The sequence below is a fragment of the Pinus tabuliformis genome, chromosome 2_2, assembly GCF_031772625.1.
Source record: "Pinus tabuliformis cultivar Carrire ecotype Pingquan chromosome 2_2, CPIR1, whole genome shotgun sequence".
In the NCBI taxonomy this organism is placed as follows: Eukaryota; Viridiplantae; Streptophyta; class Pinopsida; order Pinales; family Pinaceae; genus Pinus; species Pinus tabuliformis.
In genome coordinates, this window is record NC_142300.1 from 1,039,544,652 (window position 1) to 1,039,569,609 (window position 24,958).

Consider the following 24,958-nt stretch of genomic DNA (forward strand, 5'->3'; position numbering starts at 1 on the left):
GATGAAATGATTTTTAGATGTTGTTGGATTTCATGTGATCTGATTTTGGTTTGTAATGAAGTAGTAGGCTTGGGGTGGGAGGGCACATCTCCAAATGAATCCGAGTTGAACGTTTCTATGTTGATTATTCATGAAGTAGCATGTGCCTACATAGCTTGGGGTGGGAGGGCACATCTCCAAAGGAACCCAATCTGGATGCTGCAATGCTGAGTGTGAACTAGGTGCCTACTAAAATGGGTTGGGAGGGAAGATCTCCAAAGAGAACTTGCTATGAATGTTTCTCCTGATATAAAAACTCATGGATTTTGGGTGGGGTACAAAACTAGGCCGCACCAAAGATATACCTAAACTATAATTGTTCTGCAAAATTTAAAAAAAAAAAGTGGTCATGGGTGCTATAGATGGTGTGATGAGTCAGAGGAAATGAGAGTAAAAATGTGTGAAATGAAGAAGAAGATGCGGAAAAATAATATGGGTGAGGGTATCAAAATTTGGACATAAATAAGTAAATAAAACACTTTGAACGAAAAAAGCAACATGGAAAATGTGGCAGCTACATGAAAGGAGAGTGCATTAAATAAACAAGCATTAAAAAAAAGATACATCAAGCCTCAAGGAGCGACTTGATATGATACCAATTTGTTTGTAATTAATCGGAGGTGAGGCTCTTTAAGCCTCATCACTCAGCTAGATCTTCCAAAAAATCGACTCATAAACAAATGAATCACACACAATCACACAAGAAAAGATAAAAGACTAACATTCACTTGCATTATCATGAGGTTTTTATGGCCTTTTAAAGAGATTACAAATACTTATTTTAGAACTTGCCTCCTTTGTTATGAGTTTTCACATAGGAAAAAGCTAAATATGTTATTTAGATATTGCCTTTCTTGATATAAGTTCTCTAGTACTAGATGTTTCTTTCTTGATTAGATGTTACCATTATGAGCTAGGCAGTTTAGTTGCCCAACACTTCTTTGATATCTTGAAGGACTAGATGGAGATAAATATTTTCAACAAAGACCTTGTTGTTGTTCCAGTCTATAACTAGATTTGAATCCCCCATAACTTGGAGATTTTTGATGCAAGGTTACCCCTGCACATACCCACAGTATGCATAAATCCATTGTCCCAGGTAATTGACTCTCAAAGGAGTCAAATCTTCATAATATCAATGGTTAAGGCTCTTTTACTACCAGTTCCTTTGAATCGGAACTCAATCACCCCGCCAAACCTCCTATCGGGACTTTTCCTCAATATAACCCTTTCCCCTTTCTATCAAGATCCATTAGTTCTTCAGAACCTTTATATAACATTATAAACCCTTAAACTATACATATGCAACCTTTCCCTTTTTCAACCTTGGCTAACATATGTATTTAACTCACAAAACCTTCGTTCGGCACTAATTCCTTATAAAACCCTTTACAAAGGAAAACGCTCCCAAACATACCTTTTTCCGCCCTTCCGTATGGCTTCTGCACAGATTTCGAGGCTTAACCTCATCGCAATCGGCTATCGCACTATCGTAGGTCATATTACACAATACATGGAATTACATTGAAATCTCGCTCCGAACACAGTTAGTGGATTTCAAATATTATATAATCACCACTATAAAGTCATCGGGTCTGCCTTCTCTGTTAACCTCCCGCTGCGTCAATCCTCTGAACTCTGATAAGTGATCACGCCGATCACTGATCGGCTTATCACTATCAGCATATCAGTGTATACATTGTCCGACCTCTACCTCATGAAACCACCGATAATGCAATTAGCGATTAGATCTTGGCCGTCGATTTGGACTCTTGATCTGACGGTCCAGGATCCACCACATTATTGCTATCACTCCCCTCTATGGTCGGAACCCTTCATCTATAAATCGCCGATCCGATCAAACTTCCGGACCCAATAAGGGTTTAGGCCAATCTTCATAATATTTCAAGTCCAACACTTGATTCTGACTATGTTTTTCACCGTTTCTTAGTGTAATTGGGTTTTCTACTTACGGAACTTAAACTGTATAATAACCTCGCGATACGATATTTCGCCTTTCCAATTCGATCTCAACCATTGATCTCCCCAGATCTAACAGATCCTAAGCATCAATCTTCACTCCTACACTCATTCCCTTTACTTAAAATTTATGCTAAGTCTTCAGTTTGCTCTTCTTTAAAGGTTTCGTCTTGTTGCGCACTCTTCCTCCTTAGCTTTGGCATTGATCCCTCTATAGATCCAATGATCCATTATGATCCTTCTAACTCATTCTCCTTTCTGTGTTTAGCCTCGACTCTGCCTGCATACACCTATTACAGAATTCCAATTCACAATAATTTCAACACTCGAAACTGTTAAGAAATTTACTGCATAACATAAATAATTACTGAGAGGAATAAATATAAAAATAACTAGAAACAAGCATAAACACATAAACACAAATGTTTATTTGGGAAAACCCCAAATCTGGGGAAAAACCCAACCTAATAAGATCTTATTAGCATTGGCCAAAACTCTGGCCAATCCGACCAAGTGAACCTTCACCGCTCACCTCCAGGTCTTGCCTTACAATGAAGTCCTTCTAGCTTTTTATAAGCTCCACGAGCAGAATACCATGGGTGCACAATACCATGTGCCCCAAAACCATCACTGTTTAACCTCGTCAACTTTGACTCTATCTCAAGTCAAGTTTACCTAACAATTCCCCCCTTGAACTTGACTTGGGGTTCCTTGACTAACTCCAGCCAAACCTGCTAAGTGAGACAATCTCGCTCACTCTAGCCCTTACCCCCCTCAAAGTTTTTACCCGGGGTATTGTTAACCCGACATCCCCCCTATCACCTAGGTCTAACCCAGACTTTACCGATGATCACCGAGGGGTACACATGCATTACCAGGTCTTACAGAAGTATGCCCATTTTCATGCAATAATTTTGACTTCATTAAAATATTTTTTTTTATTGCTGCTGCCATTCTGATCCATCCTCTCTCAATTTGATGTGCTCAAAAACTTCTATCAAACCGCTCCAACTGCAGATTCCAACAACGATGGCCTCACATCGCAGAAAACGAACAATTTTTGAAGCCACATGAACAATTTTCTTCTGCTGACCCTCTTTAAATAGCCGCATGAATCCCGAACAATTTTTCAGCATGTTTCAAACCGGTAAATATCGCAAATGCACTGCGATCCCTGGCAGTGACGACACTATCTTCCGCACATTCTCCTTGAGGTTTTTCCACGTATGATTGTTCTACCATTATTTTCCAGATCTAGATCTGTAAAAAAGGCTGCATTGATCTCATCAGGCACTATAAACCCCTGGCATCAAAGAATCCCTTTGAAGCCAATATCTGGCTCTGATACCAGTTGTTAAGAAATTTACTGCATAACATAAATAATTACTGAGAGGAATAAATATAAAAATAACCAGCAACAAGCATAAACACATAAACACAAATGTTTATCCGGGAAAACCCCAAATCTGGGGAAAAACCCAACCTAATAAGAACTTATTAACATTGGCCAAAACTTTGGCCAATCCGACCAAGTGAACCTTCACCGCTCACCTCTAGGTCTTGCCTTACAATGAAGTCCTTCTAGCTTTTTATAAGCTCCATGAGCAAAATACCATGGGTGTACAATACCATGTGCCCCAAAACCATCACTGTTTAACCTGGTCAACTTTGACTCTATCTCAAGTCAAGTTTACCTAACAGAAACACACTTAATTAGGGTCGAAACTAACCCCTGTATTAATAAATATACACAATGATTACAGAATGAGACTCTCAATCTCTCATGCAGGCCTGATCCTCTAATTTAATGGCCTATGTTCACTATTTTCTCGTATGCTTACAAAACACTTCAATCGGTTATCTATCTACCTATCTTACCTCTCTAACCCCTATTCATGCCTTTTAGGCTTACATTTATACAAAGGGATTCTAAAACCAATTTCTGGTTTAGATCCATGAACTCCTCAACCAAATTCCTAAAATCTCTTTCTCATCCCTAAGGATTCTCTCAAATCCACAAAATCATGAACTGATTCCTAATCTGAGGTTTACAATCAATTCTCAATCCTCTCATCACTCAAATATCCTAAATCTCTCATGTTCTCCTATATTCGAGAACATTTACAATAAAGCCTCACAATATTCAATTAATCCCTATACTCATTAAAATCACTCAAAACATTAAAGAATTACATTAACTCAATACTTAGGAAACCAACTTCCTTGAAACACAAGACCCCCTATGTTTACTAGAATACATTGATAATGTTGAGCTGGATGCTCTTGCATCAGTTTTTTACATTCATTAAGGATTAAATTTCCTAAAGACTGTGCAATGCAATGAATTCTACTCAATTATTTGTACGATCACTAGGGGCATATCAAACCTACAATAGAAGAAAAGTACCACACTGACCTTGCACCTAGGAAAATCACCATGAGTTGCTCCATCAAAAAATCCCTGGGGGCATCCATGGATAAGAAGGGGCATGATAGGCACTTGTTACATCAGGGATTTTGGTTCAACCTTGCATTTTATGCACAATTTTACAACTATTCCTATTATGGCCTTAATCGGGATGTCCTGTGAGTGTAAAGTAGTTGAGTTCTTGGCCCACCATAGGAAATTTATAAGAATGCAAGGGAACCTTTCAAAAGGACTAGTGGCATTGTTTTTTTTCCAAGCTTTGAAACATTCTTCTAGTACTAAGCCATATGAAGAATATTTGATGTCCAAGTTGGCCAACAACTTGGATATTACTTGCACTATTGTTAATTTTAGTTAACATGTTCTTTGCTTAGGTCTATTACTTCAATGTTCCACATTAGTTCAATTTTAATTTCCATTTATTTTCATTAGAAATCACATAAAACATTATCACATTGATGGTAACTGGAAAAAGAATATAAACAGCATATGCAGTCTAGGACAAGCCAAGACAAGAGAACACATAAATTGGTTCAAGAGAGGTAAAAGCCCCAAGATGGGGAAAACCCTTGAACAATTCTTCTTATTATTAATACAAAGTGTTCAACAGAGAAAGAGAGAGAGAGTACAATTAAAGTCAAAACTGACTTGCCAAACGATGACTCGTACCACTATCCAAATGCCAAAGAGACCTCCCAGTCAAGTATGCAATTCTTCATTCAAATAGTAGCATACAAATTCTACCCTAACCAATGGTCAACAGTAGTCAAATCGACTACAAAATAACATCCTAAAGGAGCTCGGTCTTGGATAAAATCATGCATCCTCCTTTTTTGAATATAATACACCCAAAATAATCCAAGAATGATGTTACAAGGAAAAGTGTCTATGCAGAACTGCTAATCCCACTAAGGCTGGTAGCTACCTTAGAAACAAACAAAGTAAAACTACTTTCGTTTTCCTTTATGAAAGATAGATGAGAGAAGAATAGAGGAGACCAACCTCTGTCTTGCGCTTGGTTCCTTTCTCGATTCCTCTCTCTTCTGATAGTCCTTTGCTACTTACTTTCTTGTATACCCAGCTTCACAGAGTACCTTTAGAATCAAAGCAGCATAACACTATACGAGAACATGGATCTATTATCATAAAAAATCTAGGATCAGATGTAAATTGACCATACAAATGCATAAAACATAAATCACACAAGAGTATGGAGGAAAACTTGAATAGCTTTATTGATAATCAAGAAAGAGCCAAGAGAGTTACAACCAATTGTTCTGACCCAGCATCATCCTCTCAGCAAGAAACCCTTCTTCACCTCATGAAAAGCTTAGATCACCCAACACTATGATGTTGCACCAATAAACCAACAGCACTTCCTTACAAGATACAAAATTCCAGCCTCCTGGATCTCTGGGATGAGGGATCCATATATAGATGTCTGCAAGGGAGATGAGTCGGCTTGTGATTTGATTAGTGTCTTCCCTCTTATAGTTCTTGATTCCACTTGGAGATTGATGATGTCTTACTCATCCCTGGTCGAATTCAGAGAGGCAAGTGTCACAGGAGAGGTTTCTGGAAGATTCCATGCTCCTCCACCTCGCGGATTGAGACTGCCATTTGTCCCTTCTCGCCCATCACACCCCATAGAAGGGCTTTTTGAAATGCAACGCACCTACTGTGTGTATTTAGGTGAGGTGCAACGCACTTTGCCTATGGAGCAGGTGAAATGGTCTAGTTTTGACCAGTTCTGAGTAGTTTTTCATGGAGAACTTTTGGGAGAAGCTGTAATCAGTTGACCTTGTTCTTTTAGGGGTTGGAAAAACACTTTTAGGGACTTAGGAGCCCTTGGTTTATGGACATTTATGCTTGGGGTTGTAGTGCCCAAAAATGTCTATAACAGTTGCCCCCTAAAGCATGAGGTCGTTAATCTTTTTGATGTCGGGTAAAATGCTTTATCATGAGGATCCGAAGTTCTTTCAAGCTGGAAGGAGACTTGTAATAAGATACAATACAATACATTATCTTCATAATATCTTCACGATCTAGCTGAGGCGGGCATTCCCAGGCTCACCTTTTTAAATTCATTTTCATGTACATAGGACAGACAATCGTCTGAGTGTAGACTGATGATTCTGGTAGAGCCATCATCCGTTAGATTGGATGATTATCTATGCAGCAATGATGTACATTTGATGTCTTTATTTTCCTGAATATATATCATAGCCCGGATGGATGAAACTAGATCCAGTGTCTTCAATCTCGTTCGATCTTCACTCAAAGTACAAGTCGATCCATGTGAGAGATGTTCTAGAGTCGAACATGGAAAGACATCGCCTGATTACCAACCAATGATGTAAGCTGTTAACAGGCGCGAGAGGAATCACCGATAATGATAATGATCCTCAAGGTACTGTAGTACAATTCACGTGGTGTGAATAAGGGACTTGGCGTCGAACACCACGCAAAATCTTTCGGTCGAAGGCCATTGATGTGAACCTGTCACCGGAAGTGAGAAACTTGCCATTGAGGCATGCAAGCTTCAAAGTACTGAAAGGGTTGTTCCTAGATCAACTTCTTGGATAATGAGCTGATGTCGACAAGAAGCGATCCGTCATAGGAGGGCCTTAATGAATCCCACATCAATGACATGGAAAGGAGCAAATGATTTTAATGGAGGTGAAAATGATCTGGTGATATAAGGTTCAGGGTAGCGGTCATGAAAGAATGGAGCATAAATGTATTGCAGCGGGTGAGACACGGGTGGATTCTCTGAGTGACTTCTCTTGAACATATCAGTGACACTGACATGATGGATTGGTAGCATTAACCTCAAATGTGGATGGTGTGATGTGACCATGGTGATGTGATCGGTGAATGAAACAACCCAACCCGACCTGGATGCGGAGTGAAAGTGTCATGTTCAAGAGCGACTTGCTACCAACAAAGTTTCTTCAAGTTTTATTCCCAATTTTTCCCCAGTCATTGCTGGCCAGTACCTCTTTATTTTTGTCAAGCTTGAGGAGGATAACATATGTTTGTTCTATAATTTTCCCTTCGGGCAAACCCATCACTATGTTTTAACAAGCCTAGCGATAGTGAAACTCGTTCTTGTCTGTTATGGACAAGCTTGTCGCTATTAGGTTTTAACGAGTTTAACGAAAAAGATAACTCAGTCCTTTTCAATTTTAGGGAGTCTGAAAAGGGACATAAAGGAAACTCCAAAAAATCTTTTTCGTCATCTAATCCCTTAAGTCCGAAAAAGTATAAAACAATACAGAAAGGATGAATTTTCGGTACTTTTAACGAGCCGAACAAAACAAGCGCTCGATCTTTTTGTGTAATAATCCCTCAGGTCCAAAAAGATTAAAGTCTAGAGGAGGGATAGCACTTCCGGTCACTTTAACAAGCTTAAAGGAGACTCGTCTTTGAGGAACGAGTGATAAATTCAGGTAGCAGCTGATTCCAGGTAAGGTTTGGAATTTGCCAATCATGGTAGTGTTACAAGGATGGCTAATAGGATCACTCTTCGCATCTGTTCCTCAAAAGGGGTAAACAATCAAGTGGAGGTGAATGATCGGCCAATACAAAGTGGAGGTGATAATGAGAACACGACCAAGGCTTCAAAGGCTGAAGTAATACATTCACGACGGTTATTTACCGGAAATTGGTTCATTTTTTAATGAGCTTAAACACTGGGGGAAACATTTGCTCATTGCTTATGTTTATTTTTTAACGAGCATGAAGTCCGCATTAAAACTGCTTGACATAACAGTCATTTCTTGACTTTACCATTAGTAGCTTTGTTCCTTCAAATATTGTACTGCATGCTCAATTGCTTCATCAAACTAGTTAGAAATGAACAATATATGTTTGAAAAATGAGTTAGGACACTAATATTTTACTCGAATTACGTAAAAAGTAATTTAAAAGTGATTTTACCTCTCATTTTACCATTTCATTTGAACTTTGGCTTGTTGGAGCTTTGGAGGTGCTTTCCCCCCTTGATTTTCACCAGCTGATTCCGGGAGATTTTGTGGACGATTTTCGGCGCCGTCTGGACTAGGTAGGAGCTAAACCTGAGCTCTTTCATTTCATCCTTTCCATTTTGCATTCTGATCCTGATTTCTGGTTTTTCTAAGCCTCTAGGGTTTGAAAAACTCGCCCTGGATCCGTCGTACCCTTTCTATATCGAAAAGTGCATTGCATGTTGGCCTGTCCACTAGCCAATTGACATGCAACGCACCCAGAACACTACTGTAGGTGCGATGAGCACAAGGAAGGAAATTTATGCACAGTTTTCAATGGAAATTTTTGCTTGTTTCTCACCAAATCAGGATCTAACTCTTCTCTTGTTTGTTTTCAGAGATTTATTGGAGAAAAATGACCATTACATGGTGAGAACGTGAGCATGAAGAAGATGACATGCTTGCTTTACATGATCCGGTTACAGTAAATGCACCGCGGAACTATGGCCTGCTGAAGTTTTTCGCATCTCTAGCATGAGACAACAAATCAACTTGTTGTAGTATTTTCTCGATGCTTGGGAGCCTATCAGCCAAGTGTTCCAGATTAGGGGAAAATCCATCCCCTTGACTGTCGTGGACATCTATTTTTTGACCGGCTTATCGAGGCGGGGTGCCCCCATCTCCTTATCAGGTTCGACCCATGGGGGTGAATCTGTGAGCGATTGCATTTGCAGGTATTGCAGAGAGGGATCTCATCCAAGTAAGGATGGCAAGATCATCATCCGAGATGTCACTGACAGGTCACTGAGGACCATTCTGTTCACCTTTGGTAGGATGGCTGGTGGTGCGGCTCTTCATGTGGCCAACCGGTCTTATATGCAGTACACCTTGGAATGTCTCGAACCGAAGGTGTTCAACTGGTGTGATGCAGTACTCCTTGTGATGAAAGAACAGTTGACCAAGGTGAAAAACGGAAGATTGAAGAACTTTGGATATGGTTCTATTTTGACCGCCTTCGCCTTGGAAAAGATACCACTGATGCAGCCGCAGTATATTGCACTTGGTTTACCTCCACCAACTGAACCACGTATGCAGAGATGGGTCGACCATATGTCTAGGCATGCTGGTCAGTCTCAGGTTTCCTTTTCTGATATCTTCTTTGGGTGGTTTGATCGTCAGGAGATGGTTTATTCCGAGTATCCATATGTTGGTATGGACTTCCGGGGTGACTCGGATTTGGTACTGCCGGCTGGCGAACAGTGGGGTGCCATTGGTAAATTCTTGACCATATTTCTGTTTATCATTTTTCTTTTATAATGTCCTTGTGCTTTACTCTGTCAAGACTAATCAGAACTCATGTGCTCATGCAGATGTTGGTCCCGTTCGGCCAGTAGTACGCCTGAGAGTGCCAGCTGTCGCTCCAGCAGGAGAGGCTGTGGGAAGGGCTATCCTTCGCGACCTTGATGTGGCCGAGACTCTTTCAGCATTACAGGATCAGGTCGAGGGTCTCACTCTCGGTATTCCAGATGTGAGGACTGACGAGCTTCGTTTGAGGTTGCAGCGACATACTACTAGCGTGCTAAGTCGATGGACTAGGCTTTTACGCATGATTGCACAAGCGGTGACTTGTTACCACCAACATCATTAGACTAGGATGACCCCTAGTGTTTTGAGTTTTGGGTCATTTGACCAATTTTTTCTTGGTTACAGAAAATTATGTGCAAACCATAAACAGTTATATATATATATATTTGATTTTCAGAGTTTTATTTTGGTTAAGTTACATGATCCTGATGCAAATATTGATGAGATGCTTCTTTTTATAAATGTTGCAAATGTCTATCTAACACATAATTTTCCAATGAGTCAGTTAATGTGTTTAAGCTTCTGGAAATATGCTGATATTGAATAAAATCAAATCTTCTTTCCAAAATCTTGACCCTTAGGAACATGTGATAGATAGCTGGATTTCGGACGGAGTAGATACCAGTGAGTTGTAGTATGACGAGCTGTGAGTCTAGCCTGATGACCAGTCGACATATGCCATGTGTGATGGCATCAGAGAGAAGTTTTATCAACGCACTACATCCAGCGATGTTATTCGTTGATCGACCAATACATACCCCTCTGAAACTTACTAACTTGCCGCTTGGATCAAAAATGGCCCAGGCCGCAGAAGATAGGTTCCGCGAACTACGACTTGCTCCGTCGACATATCCAACAAAAGATTCCAATAGGTTTGACATTTGCGACAAATGTAAAAAGCGGATTTACTTGACCAAAACAAATACTTTAGCGAAAACAAAAATGTAACAAAAGCATATAGGTTACCACATTGAATCATGCATAGTAACGCTTAAGGTACAACCCATTCCGAGGTTGTGCCAGTGGAATCCCGTCATAATCCATTAACTCGTAGGCTCCTTTTGATAACACTCGCTTAACAATATAAGGGCCCATCCATAAAGACTTGAATTTACCTGCTCCCAATTTATCGGATTCTTGGTCATAAAGCAAGACCAAGTCACCTTCTGAGAAGACACGGGGTATGACATTCTTGTCGAACTGCGCCTTGACTCGTTTCTTATGGGCTTCGTTAGCCAAAGCGGCATCACGACAGGTTTCATCCAATTGGATTAGTTCCAAGAAACGAGCCTCCTCTTCCGAAGTTCCGGGTAGAAGGTCGATTGCGAGTTTGAGGGACGAGATTTCACACTGAACTGGTAAGATTGGTTCTAGGTCATACACCAGTTGGAAAGGTGTAAACCCAGTTGTGTTCCTTACCGATGTTCAGTATGCCCACAAGGCTGAGTACAGGATCAGGTGCCAACTCCTTTTGTGGACTCCAATCATCCTTTGCAGCATGTGTTTTAGGACCTTGTTGATTGCTTCAACTTGTCCATTGGCCTGCGGGTAGTACGGAGTAGAGCTGTCGTGAGACAACCCTAATTTGGCAGCCAATTCGACCATCATGTGATTGCGAAAATGCGATCCATGATCTGTGACTATAGCCTGTGGAACGCCGAATCTGGCGACTACATGATTAAAACAGAAAAGGGCAACTGTTTCACTAGTGTTATCTAATGTAGCCATCGCCTCGGCCCATTTGGTAAAATACTCCACTGCGACTATGATATACCCATGCCCCCCGGTCAAGGTGGGGTTACATGTCATGAAATCGATGCCCCATTTGGCGAATGGACCAACAGCAACTATTGGCTGCAGAGGTGCGGGTGGTCTTCTGGTTTTGCTATCGAAAATTTGACAGGCATGGAAACTTCTGATTGCGGTTATGCAATCTTTGAACATTGTTGGCTAGAAGTATCCTGCTCATAATAAAATTTGTGCCGTAGCGTAACCGGATTGATGCCCCCCACATGCGTCTGAATGGAAATCATTCAGGACTTTTTCGGCCTCCTCATGGGTGAGGCACCTCCTAGGAACTGTATCAACACCACGACGGTAAAGTGTATCACCGACGATCATGTAGTATTTTGATTGGTATCGAATACGTTTTTGTTCAGAGTGGGAGGTATTAGACCTATATTTTTGGGTTTGGAGATAGATGATTATATCTCCATACCACAGATTGCTTGAAGATATCAGAAACAAAGATTCATCCACGATTGTTTCTTCGGATGTTTCATCGTTGGACGACGATGGGAGATCGCATAATAATTCTGCGAAAACCAGGGCTTTCTTTGACTTGGATTTTATAAATTCCAGATCAAACTCTTGTAGAATTGCTATCCATTTTGAATATTTTCCCCCCAGCAACTGTCGCGACAATATATAAGTCATGGGGTTGCAATCTGACAGAATGGTAGTTTTTCAAAAGAGGACATAGTGTCGAAATCTCTGTATCGCTTGAACAGCTGCGAGCGCTAGCTTTTCAACATAAGAATATTTGCTTTTTGTATCATTTAAGTTCTTACTCAAATAATATATAGGATGTTCAATTCCGTTGTCTTCTTGAACTAAAACCATTGCGATGGTTGAATCCGCTGCAGCCAGATACACGTTAAAGTCTTTTTGATATTCAGGAGCGTTCATTAATGATGCTTTCATTAGGGGTTCTTTTAAAGCATCAAAGGAAGCTTGCACAACCTGATCCCAGATGAAGGGCACATCCTTTTTCAATAGACGTGTATAACCTTTAGCAAGTTCGGCGTAATTTGGAATGAACCTCCTCAGAAAGTTTGTTTTCCCTTGGAGTTTCTGAATCTGAAGCAAATTCGAAGGTGCAGGCAAATTTCTGATTGCCTGAACCTTACATGGGTCGAGACGAATCCCATCCTTTGAGACTACAAAGCCAAGTAAACGACCAGAACTGACACAGAACACACATTTGTGTGGATTGAGTCATATCTTGTAGTGTCGGGAACGTAGAAATATCGCTCTTAAATGCTGCAGATGATCAGTCCGCTTTCGTGAATGAGCCGGAAAGTCGTCGAGATATGGTTGAACGATGTTTTTGATGTCATGGAAGGCATAATTCATTGCCCTTTGAAATTTTTCCCTTGCGTTCTTTAAACCAAAGGGTAATTTGCGATATGCGAATGTACCCCACGAACAAATAAATGCAGTTTTTGATTGGTCCTATGGGCGGATATTTATTTGATTATACCCGAAGAATCCATCCATAAATGAAAAGATTTCACATCTAGCGCATTCATCAATTATCTAGTCAATAAAGGGTGTAGGGTAGTTGTCTTTTGGACAAGCTTGATTTACATCCCTATAATCGACGCACACTCTAATTGTTTCTTGTTTTTTCATAACAGGAACAATGTTTGATACCTAATCGGTTAGAGGAACCGGGTAAATGAAACCAGCATGGAGGAGCTTTTCAACTTCCACCTTTATGGCAGCGGCTTTCTTGGGGTGCACCTGCCGTAGCCGTTGTCGTACTGGTTTGACATCTGGATACATCTTGATTTCATTATATGACCAAGCAAAGACATCTCTGAATTCGCGAAAAAGAGCGTTATATATTTCCAGTTCTGAAGGAGAACAACATTTGCCAACATAAATATTCTCTACAACATCTGTTTTGGTTGAGATATTTATGGCGATAGTCTCTTCAATGTTGGACAAGTTTCGCTCGGAATCCACCGTGTTTACATTATTTGATAAGAAATCAAAAACTGAAGGATGATGAAGGTCATCAAGAGTATCTTCTTCACAATCCGGAAGAAGGGAACGATGGTGGTAATCTTCCCATGGTGCCCCTTCAATTACCATTGATTGAACAATTCGTCGGTGTAATGCACTTGCGACCAAGGATTTGAAGGGGTGCCATATTCCTTAGACCTGTCTATCCAAACGCTTGATGAGCGTTGATTTGGGTTTGCCTCCCATGCTAGAAACATTGATTGCTACAATATTTCTATTGGGTTTGGAGGCAATACCTGCGTATGATCCATGTTTATATCATTTTCTGATATCTTTTTAATCGAAGATATCATATTGCAGGTTCCTACTGATGCTACTTCCGCCAGATTGATTGGAGGCGGAAGGGAAAAAGTTCCCATTAATATAGGGTCTTTTAGTAGACCTACTCCGATATTTTGAAGCAGATGGGGGCTTCCATGGATCATCAGAATGATTCCCGTAACTTGGGAACCATTGGGGAGGAAAGTTTGTTGATCGACGATTGTAATCCCTCCTTAAAAGGGAAATGCAATCTTCCTAAAATAGGTCGACACAACAACATCCATAGCTTATATCCATGGTCTTCCTAGTATGATGTTGTAATCGAGGTTTCCGTCAATTACTTCAACATCTATTTCTACTGTTTTCCCCCCTAGTTCAACTTGCAAGTTACTTAGAATACCATATGGGGTATATGTTCATTCGTCGAATGCTTTTAATGTCGTCAAAGATCGCGACAAGGTTGGAGATCCTACAGTTTTCCAGCAACTCATCGACATAATACATGTAAATGCCCCCTCATCAATAATTGTTCGATGAACAGTTTTGTTGAGGGCTTTCACTTGAATGAGGAAAGCTAGTTGAGCTGGTAACTAAGGATCGTATCCTTTATGATTAAAGGACACAAGATTGGAATCCTTTGGGTATATCCCACCGATGGCTGATAATAAAGCCTGCTTTTGGGATGGGAAATTTTGCAGTGCCTCAAGTATCGACATAGCGGATGGCGATTGGACCAGATCTTCCACTATATTATAATGTTGTGCTGCTCTAGCACAAGGATTAAATGTCGACTTGTGTACTACTCCCTTCGACGGTTTTATTGTTAGCTCAGGAATGATGGGCGACGCAACTTCTGTCGAAGTTGTTGTCGAACTACTAGGTTGATCTTTATCCTTGTTGTTTGACAGCTGTGGATTCCCATAATCTTTGTTCCTTGTCGATATCAAAGCATCATTTTGTTGTTTGGAAACCGACAACATCGACACTTGAGACGGGGAAGCATTTCCACTGTCAACCAGATTTGTTCCTAGATTCAGAAACGGATCAGTCAGTACTATTGAGTTCTTTATATTCTTGAAGAATTTTTTAGGCTCAGCTTTATACGGACAATCTGATGTCCAATGATCCTCATCACATATAAAGCATGGATGATTTGGTTTCCTATTTCCAGAAGGGTTTGTAGAATATTTTTCAGGTGATGATTCCTCCTGTTTCTTCTTCTTCCCTTTGTTTTTCTTCTTAACTCCTGGTTTCTTGGTTTCTTTGCCTTTATCTGTCGAGATAGCATTTACTTCCGAGGCAAGAATTTCTTCTTTTTAATTTTGACCAGAAATCTTACGGGCCTTTTTAGATGTAGCCTTTGTCGATTTCGTGTCTGTCGTGCCAATCATGCCATCGCCGGCATGAGAGTCATTGTTTGATTTAGGAGGAGGAGGGACCGAGAATTCTGGTCTGGGAGCATCAGGTATTTTATTGTAGAGCATGCCAGACTGAGTGTAAATCAAGTCTAAATATTACACACGAGCAATAACTTGCTCTTCGGTGATGACTCCCCCTTTTTCCACATCTTTTGTAATGGAAGGTAACAAAAACTTAATTAACCATTCAGCTAAAATTTGATCAGGAACATACATTTTTACCATTCTACGACGACGTCACCACTCATGTATATGATCGGATATGTGAGTGGCCATTGTTTGCTTGAAATTGGTAAGACGTTCTGTTCCCGTTTCGTACCTTATCGGTAACTGAAAATGGGTTAAAAAGGTTGTGGCTAGGGTACTGAAGTTGTCAAACAAAGCTTTGGGCAATTCAATATACCATTTTGCTGCCGAACCAGTTAACATCCTCTGAAAAAGGCGAAGCCTAATCGAATCATCGTTTAGGGTGTTTGATGAACACCACAGATGAAAGGTCATCACATGATTCGACGAATCTTCACCCGGATTTCCATTAAATTTAGGAATATCTGACGGAAGTTTATGCGGAATCGCTGGCCACCAAGGGGCATAAGCGATTGGATCATTTTTTAACCGATTTAGATCTGGTAACTCTAAAGTTGCCACAAAGGGTAACTGTTGATTCAGGTTAGGCGAAGCATACCCAGGATAAGATTGAATCGCCTGAGCCGTTGGTCTTTGCATACCAGCATAATGCATTTGATGTTGGTAACTTTGGTAAGGTTGGTGGGCATAACCATTGTAGAATGGTTGATTTTCACCATTTTGAATATACGGCTGCCCACTATTTGCAAATATTTGTTGCTCAGATCCTTGGTATACTTGTTGGAATTGTGGTTGTTGGTATTCCACCAGCCATGGTTGTGCAGCCATGTGTTGTTGCCCGATACTAACTGTTTGACCAAGATGAGGGGTAATTGTACCCGTTTGGGCCTATGTCATTCCACCAGTTGGAGATTGTGGTTGAGTCGCAGGGTCAAGAGGCTGTTTCATTACAGCCTGAGAAACCTGAAGGTTGGCATACAACATTCAGCGCTTGTACTTGCGACACCGTCACAATAGCTGGCGTAGTTTGTATACTTGACATAGATAAACATTGTTGCATTGAATATACAACTCTTGGTTGTTGAGGTAGTATCGGCACCCAACCGCTAGATGTAATTCCAGCATAACCTGAATTTTGTTGTGAACTCCCGTATGGTTGTCCTCCCGGAGGAGACAATGAAAGGGTATACTACCCTCCATACGGCGATAATCTGGTACTTAAAGGAATTGTTTGCCCTTGAGGACTAGACTGCCCAAATTGACATCCTGAAGGATCAATTTTTTGATACTCAACATAAGAGTTTCCGGATACCATTCCGGATGAACGAACAGGAACGGACCATACTGTCAAAATAGCCCCTGAGTGGGTCCCTTCTAGCGATTGAGAGCTAGTTGGGACAGATGGTATACTGGCGAACATTGTTGGAGTGACAGCAGGAAGTTATGCCGTCGTTGTTTCGGACGACATAGTCCTAGATGTCGACGGTTGTTCATACATTTCTAGTCTATCCAAAAGATTTCCTAGTGATTCTACAGGAGCTTCTGCTGGTGGTAGACTAATTTCTGATGAAGAAGGATACAAAGTGATCCCGACTCCAAATTGCGATGGAGTACTAGATGTAGGATCCTGCACAATCTCTTCTATAGCAATCAGACCAGGTGGAAGAGGTAGACCGTCAGGTCCGTAAAATATTTCTGGTGCCAAAGAAGGTATAGAATCTGCAGCGACAGATGTTTGGGGAATAACACTCTCCCAACCGGTTGTAGATGAAACTGGTTTAGTAACACAAGTGTTTACCTTCAATCTAGGATCAGAGCTACTATCCCTCGGTGGTTGTTGAACTTCTTCTGTAAAGGCAGGGATACCAGAAATGTTCGGAGTAACCAGAGCCTCTAATGGTGTTGGAACACTTGTTCTAACTTTACCAGGAGATTTGGAACTGGTTAAATGAGTTCGCTTTGTCCGTAATAGTTTCGATTCCGGAGACAAAGACGGTTGACTCGTAAGCCTCCGCGAACGACGGAGTTTCAATTGACTTTCTTCCACGATTATGGATTACTCGATCAACTAAAAATCAAGGGGAAGTATGTTTTTGAATTAGATGAATTTTAGACGCTTTGACACAACTTGTTTTTTCAATTTTTAAGAGTCGAGAAAAAACAAAAGATGACTCTAGTTGGCTTCGATTTTTAATGAGCCTGAAGTGACAAGTGCTCAGATGGACCTTTTCCGTTAAGGAGTCTGAAAAGGAACGAAAGGGACTGCTCTGGTTATCTAGACAGAGGGATTACCAAACCAATCGCAAAACTGCAGAATACTTTTTACGGTACAGCAATCAATCTTCCCGAATGTTATGTTCAGTGCATTGCAATCAATAGGGTGGCAGACACAGCTTCCTATGGATAAAGGATTAAGCCTATTGTGGTCTCCCAAAATATACTCGACGGTACGTGGGAGCACAAGTCCGTACTGGCACTTATCATCTCAAAGTGGAGGAATCACCCAACCAACAGTGAAAACAACAGTTACCAGGATTTACGACACTGAATACGTCTCTAGCCTAGACTTCTAGATGTTGTGCGTTAGGTTCCAAAGCGTTGTTAGATTCATTAAATTTATTTTATAGTTGATCTTGCTTAAGAAATTTTCCTTTCAGGTTCACCGCGTGATGTAGATGTACAATTCCTAAAATGCAATCTAAGATGATAAACAGTCGTTTTATCTTCTTTGTGCAATGAAAATCCTAGCTACTAAGGAAAGAGAGACAATATTCTTTCAACAAAGAGCAAAGAGCACACACTATATGCACTGTCCTAAATCAAACCAATCAAACAGTCTAAATGAAAATGCACATGCATGTATTTGTTTTCAGCCTTCTTAATATGTGAATGATAAAAAGAAAGCTAATGCGCAAATCTGAATTATTTTTCAAAGTGACAATTACTAACAAGTTTCTTTTCAAAACAAAATGAGGAAAATGACAACACTTTGCGATTCGGAATTGAAAACTTGCTTTCGACACTAGGAAAAAACTACTAATTCAGATCAAATACAACAGTAACAGGGTAATCGACTATCAAGAACAATCAAATTCTCTTCTATGACTGAAAACGACACTTGCGACACTTTCAAATCAAGAAACGACAGTACGATTACGTTACTTCTTTGTAAAGGAGAACTGAAAATGACTCAAAAAATAAATAAAATCATTTACAGTTCTTTGGACAATGGAGGCGGAATATCAGCAAGGAAAGGGGTTTAAAACAGAGGTGTACTGACTACAGGCAGCAAAACTCCTGAATAGATCTGAAAAGAGTGAACACAAAAACCAAAATTCAGGAACAAGGCCTTGTCTGATCAGCGCACTTGTAACATAGTGAAAATGAAATGCAATGCGCTTGCTACACTCGGGAAGTGTGCTGCATTCGAAGTTCACAGAACAGAGAGTGCACTAGACCAGGGACGAGACTTTGGTTGGGTTTCGGGTCACAGTTTGCAGTTCAGTTCAGGAATTTTGGCCGAGCAAGTGGTAATCAGTAAATCAATCACAGGGGTAGATCTAAGGAGGTTACTAGAGCCACCATGAGGGCAATTAGAAAGCTTGTAAATCAATTGTTTAATTCATAAACAAAACCCAGAGATTGACTGAAGCAGCGTTGATCTACTTTGCACTTGCATAGCAAATGCAGTTCGAAGGCTAGCTGGCTTGACTTCAGGCTCTGTCTGTAAGTTTATAAAGTAAACAAATGTAGATAAACAATCAATCTATTCGCTCCCCAGTGGAGTCGCCATTTTGTTACAGGGAAAAGTGTCTATGCAGAACTACTAATCCCACTAAGGCTGGTAGCTACCTTAGAAACAAACAAAGTAAAAATACTTTTGTTTTCCTTTATGAAAGATAGATGAGAGAAGAATAGAGGAGACCAACCTCTGTCTTGCGCTTGGTTCCTTTCTCGATTCCTCTCTCTTCCGATAGTCCTTTGCTACTTTCATTCTTGTATACCCAGCTTCACAGAGTACCTTTAGAATCAAAGCAGCATAAAATTATATGAGAACATGGATCTATTATCATAAACAATCTAGGATCAGATGTAAATTGACCATATAAATGCATAAAACATAAATCACACAAGAGTATGGAGGAAACTTGAATAGCTTTATTGATAATCAAGAAAGAGCCAAGAGAGATACAACCAATTGTTCTGACCCAGCATCATCCTCTCAGCAAGAAGCCCTTCTTCACCTCATGAAAAGCTTAGATCACCCAACACTATGATGTTGCACCAATAAACCAGCAACACTTCCTTACAAGATACAAAATTCCAGCCTCTTGGATCTCTGGGATGAGGTATCAATATATAGATGTCTGCAAGGGAGATGAGTCAGCTTGTGATTTGATTAGTGTCTTCCCTCTGATAGTTCTTGATTCCACTTGTAGATTGATGATCTCTTACTCATCCCTGGTCGAATTCAGAGAGGCAAGTGTCACAGGAGAAGTTTCTGGAAGATTCCATGCTCCTCCACCTCGCGGATTGACACTGCCATTTGTCCCTTCTCGCCCATCGCACCCCATAGAAGGGCTTTTTGAAATGAAACACACCTACTGTGTGTATTTAGGTGAGATGCAACACACTTTTCCTATGGAGCAGGTGAAATGGTCTAGTTTTGACCAGTTCTGAGTAGTTTTTCATGGAGAACTTCTAGGAGAAGCTGTAATCAGTTGACCTTGTTCTTTTAGGGGTTGGAACAACACCTTTAGAGACTTAGGAGCCCTTTGTTTATGGACATTTATGCTTGGGGTTGTAGTGCCCAAAAATGTCTATAACAAATGAGCAGTCAAACTAGGTCGATGAGATGATCCCAATCTTGGGGGGAGGCCCCCAAGATCTGAAAAATGGAAATGCCAGAAGAAAATAGGAGAACACACATTAAACAAAACCACCAAGAAATTTTTTATTAACATAAAGAATAACTGTAAAAGCTACATCGTGGTGGACAATATGTCCTTTTACAAAATACAATTTGTTACTTATAGTCTTTTTTTAGTTATAATACCACAAGTAAACTCCATGGGTGGGTAGATACCATGGGTGATTGAACATCATGGGTGGATCTCACTTACAATACCATCGGTAAATGAATACTATGGGTGGATGCCACTTACAATTCCATGGGTAAATTTCATGGGTAGATAAATACCTTCGGTGGATGAATACCATGGGTGGATGCCACTTACAATACCATGGGTATATTCCATGAGTGGATAAATACCATGGATCTATGAATATCATGGGTGGATGCCAATTTCCATTCGGATCATTCCCTCCTCTTTAAGAAGTAATGGTCCCCATTGCGTGAAGTTCACCCTTAAGAAGCCTTTGTTAAGTATGAAGAGCCACTAAAGAGAAGGGTTTTGTGCGATAAACCCATAATCGTGATGAATGAAGATTCAAGGATAAAGATACCCTGTAATGCTTGTGACAAACTATGATATGACAGTGTGTGGCCTATCAAATGGACTTCGATGAAGTGTGGGTTTGTGGATGACCCATAACAATGAAAACTTAAGATCTAAAGATAGAGATACCTTATCATGTTTTTTACCAACTGTGATACTAACAATGTGTGGCCGAGCAATTGGATTTCGATGACAAGGATTTTGTGTGGTTGACCCATAACTGTGATGTTGATTGTTGATGAAGTAGCAGGTGCCTACATAGCCTCGGGAGAGAGGGAACGTCTCCAAAGAACCCAAGTCAGATGCTGCTATGTTTAAATTGATGAATATGAAGTAGGCACCTACTAAAACGAGGTGGGAGGGCACATCTCCAAAGGGAACCTACTTCGAATGTTGCTTTAGATATAAAAGACTATTTTAAAATGGGCATAAATCGGTGAATATAACTCATAATATTTATTATAAACTATTTTTGGAAATAGAATAACCATTATGAATCTTCCCATGTGATTGCAATCTCTATATGGACAATCTAGAAACTCATATTCGCATTGCAACGATCTCGTTGTCACAAAAGTTCTGAAAAAATAGTTGATTTTAAATCAATGATATCTCCCTCATCCAAAATCTAATTAGACAAATTGTTTTTTTGAAATTGGGTGAATTTTCAAGAGAAGATTAGATATACAATTATTTTTCTAAAATTATACACAAAAACTGCAAAAAAAGGATAGGATATCCACTGTCCATGAATTGCAGTCAAAAACATTTCTGCAACACAGTGAGTTTTAAATCAACGATATCTCCCTCATCCAAAGCCCAATTCGATCGATTTTTTTTTTTTTTATTTGGATATTTTTTCACAAGGAATCCAGATATGTTATTATTTTTTTAGTAAATTTTGCACCAACAATTTCATATCTGATCTGCAAACTTGCCACCCAAAAAATTCTAGCAAAAAAAATGAAAAAGAAAAAAAATATCTTCCTGCTTTGCCTAAGAAAGTGCTTTGTTGAGGCCGTAGCATGTGCATGAAGGTTTTTGAAGTTTTCTTCAAAACTTTGAAATTGAAATATGTGTCAAACCCTCATTCTCATGGAGTCGTAACCTGAATCTGATATCACTAATCCAGATCTTGGGAAGAGGCCCCCCAAGACCTGAAAAATGGAAATGCCAAAAGAAAATAGGAGAACACAGATTAAACAAAACCACCAAGAAGTTTTTTATTGAAATAGAGAATAACTGTAAAAGCTACATTGTGGTGGTCAATATGTCCCTTTACAAAATGTGACTTGTTACTTATAGTCGTTTTTAGTTAATCTACCACAGGTAAATTCCATAGTTTGGTAGATACCATGGGTGATTGAATACAATGGGTGGATCTCACTTAAAATACCATGAGAAAATACCATGGTTAAATGAATACCATGGGTGGATGCCACTTACAATACTATGGGTAAATTCCATTGGTGGATAAATACCTTCGGTGAATGAATACCATGGGTGGATGTCTCTTACAATACCATGGGTATATTCCATGAGTGGATAAATATCATGACTCAATGAATACCATGAGTGGATGTCAATTTCCATTCAGATCATGAGATGAGGAACTTTGCAGTCAAATGTTTTCAATTAGGGCTTGTAGTCACAGAGACCAGATTTGGTCTCAATAGTTGCAACCCTCCTTCCTAAGAAAGTTGTTTTAATTTGTTGTTGTCTACCCTACTTTTATGCCTATACACTGCCCCATGTCTTTCTCTGTTTAACCTCCTCAGACCTATGGCTCCTTGTTGTAATTGCTTTCCCATCAAACAAGAGGAATAAGGCATGCAGCCTAGTTAAAATTACTCTCCACGAGTGTGGTTTGTTGTAGGGAAGATCTGCCACAAAACAATCATAAATACACTTGTCAATTAGCACAAAAATCCTCCTTAAGGATGCAGCCTTCTACTGCAATGGCCCAAACCTGCATAAGAAACAAAATAACCCAAAACATGCTTCTTCGTCCTCCTTGTTTGGCCTCCTAGGGCTACGGCCAAATTCAGAGAGAAAATATGTGTCTAATGATGATGGAGGTCAATTATATTTATAGGAGATGGAGGTGGTTTCACTTTGTTTAATTTACCACAAGTTGACCTTAACAAATTACACATGTGTGGGCTTGCTTTCAAAAATATATTTTTCCTTATCCAAATTTAGTGATCTTTAGGCTGATTTTGGTCCTCTCGAAAAGAGGAATTCAATGCCACAATTATATTCTTCAAAGGAACTTCCAAAATTGGATTTTTTCCCAAGTTTCCAATTTTAACAACTATGTATGAATAAATGATGAGAATATATGAGACATTTTCAATTGAAATCTCGTATAAAGGACAACAAATAGGGCCCTCCCAACCCCTTCTTTCGATATTGTCTTAGGTTAATAGTTTGTTGTTGATGGCCAACCAAAATTACAATTTGCACTTAAGGGAATCATGGAGTTTCCATAATGGAATCCACCACCATCCTTTTTCCTTTGAAAAATAATATTTAGTGAAGATTCATAACCCATTTTAGCTATGAATTCCCCATTTATAGGAATTTTTTACCATATTAGGTCATCTTATATGTCCTCTTTTAATTTGATAAAATTTGAAACAAGTTTGATATATGATTCCCATTCTAGTGCTTCTTGGCCAATATTTGAAACAAAAAGTCTTTCTCTCTCAATATAAATATATATATAGAAACTTAAATTGGAAATTGAAATATTTTTTTGTGATTAATATCTTTTTAAATGTCATACATAAAGATTTTCTTATATTTTTACTTTTGCAGTAATATTTCTCTTTCCATATTAAATACCATAATTTTAGAACAAATTTATAGAGAGAGATAAAGAAATTGATCGTAAAGAAAAATTTTATACTTTAATTTCTCCATATTACAAGACTCTAATTAAAGATCAATATAAACTATAAATTATTTATAGTAACTAAAAGTAAAAAATTCTTATGGTTAAAACATTTCACTAGTGTGTTGTTCAATACACACACACACACACATATATATATGGAATTCCTTCTATGTTCATCAATGATTTGACACATGGCATAAATATATACACATATGCATATATAAATAACAAGCATAGATCCATCTCAAGCTCAAACGTATCAAGCATAGAGAGGAGAGGGATCAAGCTCTCGAGGTGCAAATCTTTTCTATTTTACACTCTAAAAGAGGCTTGCACCTTAAGATATTTGATTCATCTTGGCCCTTGGTAGATTCGATGGATCCATGCTAGTAAATAATAATAAAATGATTAAAAATAAAGTTATAATTTTGTCTTTTTTTATTATTATTTTTAATCTTGGCATGTGAGATATGTTTTGATGTTTATCAACATTTACCAACAATTTAATTTATGTAGCTACACTAGTATAATTCATAAAGAGTTTTTCAATCATGGTTATATCTTATTTTTATTCATGAATTGTATTGGAATATACAAATTTCTCTAGAGTCAATGTAGCAAGTTTTCAAAATTAATAAAATTTTGTTTCAAAATGTAATAAAATATAAATTATTTTAAATGTTTATTGATGAATATAAATGCAACTATTCAAACCATATATTCAAAAGAAAAATTATAAGTGTTTATTGGATATAAACATATAAATGAAATGAAATGATATTTTAACATCCACAACACTAAAAATAGTCTATGGGACCATCAGTTCCATAATTTTCACCTTTTGCAATTCAATCATTTTCTTATTCAAATTGATGGTGAGATGGCCCAACCTTCCAACAATCCCCTCTCTGAAAAGACAATGCCAAGAAACCCATGCTAACATATTCCCATAACTTTCTCTGATTTCTTTGAATGCATCACATTCCAAAATGAAATGTTTTTCCAATTCCATTGCCCCAGATGTGAAAAATGTGCACACTCGTTCTTCCCAAGCTTCTTTAGGCCTTTTCCACCATCCTATTTCACACCTAAATTGATGCGAGTTGGTTCTTAATTGCGCAATAAGAACCTTTTCCCTCCACATAATGCTAGCTCCAATGTACTCTTTTTGTTGGAGATCACACGTAGGGTTGAATTCCTCAATGTAGTATTTCTTCTTTCTACCCATCTCTTTTCCCCATACT